We start from the raw sequence: 6,000 nt of genomic DNA on the forward strand, positions 1-6,000 counted from the left end.
AGAGATAAAACTGCCTTACTGGGCGGGCCCCGTGGCTGGGTGGCTAAGTTTGCGCGCTCTGCTTTGGTGGCCCAGGGTTTCGCTGGTTCAAATCCTGGCTGCAGACGTGGCACCACTCATCAGGCCACGCTGAGGTGGCATCCCACATGCCACAATTAGAAGGACCCACAACTAAAAAATATACAACTATGTACTGGGGGGCCTTGGGGAGAAAAAGCAGAAAAAAAAAAAGATTGGCAACAGTTGTTAGCTCAGGTGCCAATCTTTAAAAATAATGCCTTAAAAGTTATTCTTTATTTCCCAACTTTTAGAAAATAGGATCTAATTCTTCAGGGGCATTCTAGAAGGCTGAATCAAGTTTTGAATTTATTTAATTATTTTTAAAGATTGGCACCTGAGCTAACATCAGTTGCCAATCTTCTTTTTTTTCCCTTTCTTCTTCTTCTCCCCAAAGCCCCCAGTACATAGTTGTATATTCTAGTTGTAGGTCCTTCGTCTGGTTGTGCTGTGTGGGATGCTGCTTCAGCATGGCTTGATGAGCGGTGACAAATCCGCACCCAGGATCCAAACCAGTGAAACCCTGGTCCACCGAAGCAGAGTGCGCGAACTTAACCACTTGGCCATGGGGCCAGCCTCTGAATTTATTTGTGATAGTTTAATTTTTAAAGGAAGTTGTTTTAATCAAAAGGGAGTTTCAAATTTTCTTTATGACATTAGGCATTAATGTCAAATATCCTGGAACTGAAGAACTCCCGGGGACTATATAAAGCCAACAGCCATCGGCATCAGCATTTGACATTTGAGCTCAAAGTCATTAGCTTTCTCCTGTGATTCAGGGAAAGATATCTCGAAATTGTAAGAACGCTTTGAACTACAGTTTCTAGGTCAATGGAATAGAGACATTACTTTAGCTGTGAACTTGACTAGCAGATTCTCCCTACTAAAGAAATAAGCCACTCAAGTCTAACTGGAAAAATACACAGAAGAAATCCAGAGGACTATTGGCCTTGGCAATGGACGCCTTCTTTTCCTCTAAAATAAACCATGGTAAAATACTCTTTAGGGCAGTCTCCACGAGGGATGGAACTCACTGAAATGACTGCAGTTCAAGTCTGTGTCTTCTTGTGAAGAAGATCCCATTCTGAAATTTTTTTTTTAAAGATTGGCACCTGAGCTAACATCTGTTGCCAATCCTTATTTTTTCATTTTTTTTCTTCTTCTCCCCAAAGCCCCCTGGTACATAGTTGTATATTCTAGTTGTAGGTCCTTTTGGTTCTGGCATGTGGGACACTGTCTCAGCATGGCCTGATCAGTGGTGCCATGTCCGCACCCAGGATCTGAACCGATGAAACCCTGGGCCACCAAAGTGGAGCACATGAACTTAACCACTTGGCCATGGGCTGGCCCCTTTTTTTTGTTTTTTTGAGAAAGATTACCCCTGAGCTAACATCCACTGCCAATCCTCCTCTTTCTGCTGAGTGAAAATTTATGCCCATCTTCCTCCGTTTAATATGTGGGACGCCTCCCACAGCATGGCTTGGTAAGCAGTGCGTAAGTCCACACCCAGGATCCAAACCGATGAACCCCAGGCCACTAAAGCAGAGGGCATGAACTTAACTGCTATGCCACTGGGCTGGTCCTGAAATTTTCTTTCAGCAAACCAAAGATAAGCCATTTAAATACTTTTTTTCCTGCCAGATTGGTGAACTGGCGGACTAAGAAGGGTCATGAATGAATAGCCCTCTTTATCTAGAAAGTCATCATTTCAGTGGTGGCCTGAAGTGAAGTGCCACACCTGAACTGCAAAAATTTCTTAAGAGTTCTTTTGTCTCGGGGCCGGCCCTGTGGCCGAGTGGTTAAGTTCTCGCACTCCACTGCAGGCGGCCCAGTGTTTCATCGGTTCGAGTCCTGGGCGCGGACATGGCACCGCTCATCGAACCACGCTGAGGAGGCATCCCATGTACCACAACTGGAAGGACTCACAACTAAGAATATACAATTATGAACCGGGAGGCTTTGGGGAGAAAAAGGAAAACAATAAAATCTTAAAAAAAATAAAAAGAGTTCTTTTGTCTCTTTTCTTAGCAGAATTAGTGAAGTTCTAAATGTTGGTTGTGACTCCTCTAAAAGTTGCTGTGGGAAAGGCCACAAGTTGTAGCTGTTCTCCTTTGCCGAGGTGGTCATTAGTAACAACAGCAACTAGCTTATTGAATACCCACTCTGGCAAGGTACTGCACATGGGCATAGCCTCTTTCCTCAAAGACCACACCATGAAGACAGCTTCAACACTGCCTAGGTTTTCTAGCAATTGAATTCCAGAATTGGATGGACGTTGAGAAGTGATTGTGGTTTACCACTAATGTGAAGGATTCCATTACTCTTTGGAGATAGGAGATAAACAATACTATAATTGTTAGGTTACAGTGTGCTCTATAAGGGTAAAGGAAGTGTCATCTGTAGATTTGTGCACAGACCAAGAACCATGGTTCTCTTGTCCTGTTGTGCAGTAAGTTTTCTGAATGTGAAAGTCATTTAAAGATTCCTTCCACTTTTTTGATAAGTTTCATGGGAGCAGGAGCTATATCTCTCTTGCTTGTTTTATTCCCTCTACTTTAAAAAGTGCTTCATACATAGTGTTAAAGAAAAAAGTATACAAAGGACACTTAGAGCATGCTAAGGAAGATTTTGCTCAAGGAGGGACCATCACAACAGGTATAGGGACCACTGGAAAGGACTTCTGCAGTGAAGGAGAGAGATTGTGCTCAATTTCGAGTACAGCGTGGGCAGTGGGAATTTATAGTCAAGGAGTAGGGCAGGGGCCAGAGGATGGAAGATCACTGAGCGGAAACATCAGGGGTAAGGGGCGATTCGGGCTACACCAACCTAACAGGATTCTTTCTGAAGGCAGGCCAGGGTGATCACACATCACCTGGGGGATGGTGGAAGATAAGGAACCTGATTGGATATCGAGGGTGATCAGATATTGAGGGTGGGGCATTTTGTTTAAACTGACTTACCAGGATTCTTGTTTAAATTGGACAGTGCAGATATGAATACAGAAGTCCAAAAGTCAGGCCTAGTTGAAAGAGTTCAGGAGAGTCTGAGTAGAACTTGATCAATGAGAGAATCTCTGTCAGTAGTAAGCAGTCAAATATCTGTGGGATGAATGAATGAATTCTTTCTATAAAATATTCATGTATTCATCCATTCATTTCACAAATATATATTAAGTGATACATTTATATAGCCATTGTTCTAGGCACTTGGGGGGAAAAATCAGTGAACACCACCCAGATTTGATGCCTGCCCTCATGGAGCTTATATTCTAGTTGGTAAACAAGATAAGTAAAATATAAAGTGCGATAGTGATCCATGCTAAGCAGAAGAAAAAGCAGAAAAGGAGAATGGGAAATGCTAAGCGAGGGGTAGAATGTTGAAATCTTAGATGTGGTGGCCAGAGAAGACCTCTCTAAGATGGTGACATTTAAGTAAAACCCTGAAGGAAGTGAAGGAGGGAGATACCAGCTGTGTGGGGAAAGAGCATTCTAGTCCAAGCAGAAGGATCAGTAGGTGTACAGACCCTGAGGCAGGAATGTGCATCTTGTGAGCAGTCAGGAGACAAAATCAGAAAGGTAAAGTAAGACAGGACACATAGAGCCTTATGTTTGTTGTGCAGACTGTGGCTGTTACCCAGGGTGAGATGGGAAGACACTGGAGGATTTTGAGCAGGGAAGGAATGTGACGGGGTGGACATTTTCAAAGGTTACCCCGCTGCATTGAGAATAGATTGAAGAAGAGTAAGGGCAGAAGTTAGGAGGTTATTGCAACAATCTAAGCAAGAGATGTCCAGGGTGTTATTGGTGCCAGAAGTTTAGCAGTAGCTGAATTCTGGGTTGATTTTGAAGGCAATACAGAAAGTAATGGCTCATGGGTCTGTTGTGAAGTGTGAAAGAAATGAGTGAAGGGTGAGGACCAATGTGGGCAAATGCTCATGCAGTTGATGTTGAGTTGTTTCTGCAAACGTATATGTTGCATTGAAACACTGTTCATGTATGTAAAGCAAAATATAAAACTCCCTGATGGGCCGGCCTGGTGGCTCAGCAGTTAAGTGCGCACGTTCTGCTTTGGTGGCCCGGGGTTCACAGGTTCGGATCCTGGGCGCGGACATGGGCCGCTTGTCAAGCCATGCTCTGGCAGGCGTCCTACATATAAAGTAGAGGAAGATGGGCATGGATGTTAGCTCAGGGCCAGTCTTCCCCAGCAAAAAGAGGAGGATTGGCAGCAGTTAGCTCAGGGCTAATCTTCCTCACACACACACAAACAAAAACTCCCTGAAAAAAGATAATGTAAAGTGGCATGCCCCAACCAATCTCTTGACTTTTGTGCATGTGCATACTAAGCATTTACTGCACTGGATTATGTGCTTCTTACATGTCTAACCCAGTTGACTTTAGGTTTTTAATGGGTAGGGATTGTGGCTTTCGTCTTTCTCTATTTCCTCACAAAATACCTGGCATAGAGTAGACACTGAATACGTGTTTCCTGAGCCAATGAATTCTTCTGAGCATCTTATGTTCCCGAGCATTTTCCATATGAGTTTATTTAAAAATCTTTTTGTTCATAAAGCACAAAGGTTTTTGTGTTAAAAAAAAATGTACAAATTGCAAATGATACTAGGGTTCCGTTTAGAAACATCTGCTCTTGTACTTTTTCTGTATATGTTGTAATTCAATCAAAATCTTTTTAGATTCCTATTGAACTTGTGTTATTAATATATCCCCTATCAATTAAAAGTTGTGCATTTGAGGATTTATTTTGTAATAAGTTTGATTTCTCTGAGAAGTTTCGTGTTCTTTCTTTTTAAGAAGTTTGTAAAGTACAAAAGTGGCCCTGCCAAGACACTCAGGTCCTCACCTCCCCCTTGCCCCAGCACCCCCACCTTTATCCTGTAAAGCTCTCATCCTGCTAGTCACTCCCGTCACAGACAACGTCTCTATTTCACCCTGAGCTCCCCTTTTTGATTTCCATCCAGTCCTGTCATTTAGTGCCTATCTGCTCTCAAGCTGGCAGACGAAGTGACTTCTCACCTACCTGTCAAATCCGACTTGGTGGCTGGTTACCAGAGTTATACCAACTTTGAAGGAAAATAAAATTAAATAAATTTTTTTGGACCTCTCTCATTTCCCACCTCCACTAGAACACCTGATAATGTAAAAGCAGCAGGACCCCTTCCCTTGTTTTCTTTCCAGATTCTCCTGCCAAAGAACTGAACTCTGCCCAGCAGACAAGTTTCTTCCTAAATATTCCGAAACCTTTTGAATCATTTGTCACCCCAGGAAATATGTGGAGTATTTAAAAAACAGATCATTCTGAGAAGACATATGTATAAAATGTAACATTATCTTAATCTTTGTAACATCAGCTGTGCTGTAAAAAATATCAATCACCTTTCTCTGGAAAGACATGTAGCGGATTCAAATGTGGTCTAAGAGCAGAGCCCTTGTGGCATTAACACCATCTCAGTGGGACCTGTGGATACCGTGTACATACAGGTAAAATCTATGTTTGCCAAGCCTAGCATCCCTCCTAACGTGTGGCCGCTTGACTTGCCTTTGTAAGTGTCGTCTATATAGCAGAAGGATTTATCTCAGATGCACAGGAGGGAATGTGTGTGGAAAATGTCTAGCGATTTTGTCAGACCTGTTGGTGTGTCCTCTTTTCAACATCTAGTCATTGTGATTTCATTCTGTCTTTCCACAAGTTTTTGTTGAACACTTTCTGTGCCAGACTGTGCTCGAGGCTGGGGATACATTCACGAATCAAACAGAAAATTTCTTGCTCTCGGAGAGCTTGCGTTTCACTTAGGAGTTGGGGAAAGACATACAAACAACAAATTAAAGAATATCTAATAGGGCTAAAAGCTAAGGAGAAAATAAAGCTGAGAAAGGGACTGAGAATGCTGGGAAGGCATGGGGCTGAGAGTGGGAGAAGCTGTTTTAC

Source organism: Equus asinus, chromosome 28 (genome assembly GCF_041296235.1).
Source record: "Equus asinus isolate D_3611 breed Donkey chromosome 28, EquAss-T2T_v2, whole genome shotgun sequence".
NCBI classification, from domain to species: domain Eukaryota; kingdom Metazoa; phylum Chordata; class Mammalia; order Perissodactyla; family Equidae; genus Equus; species Equus asinus.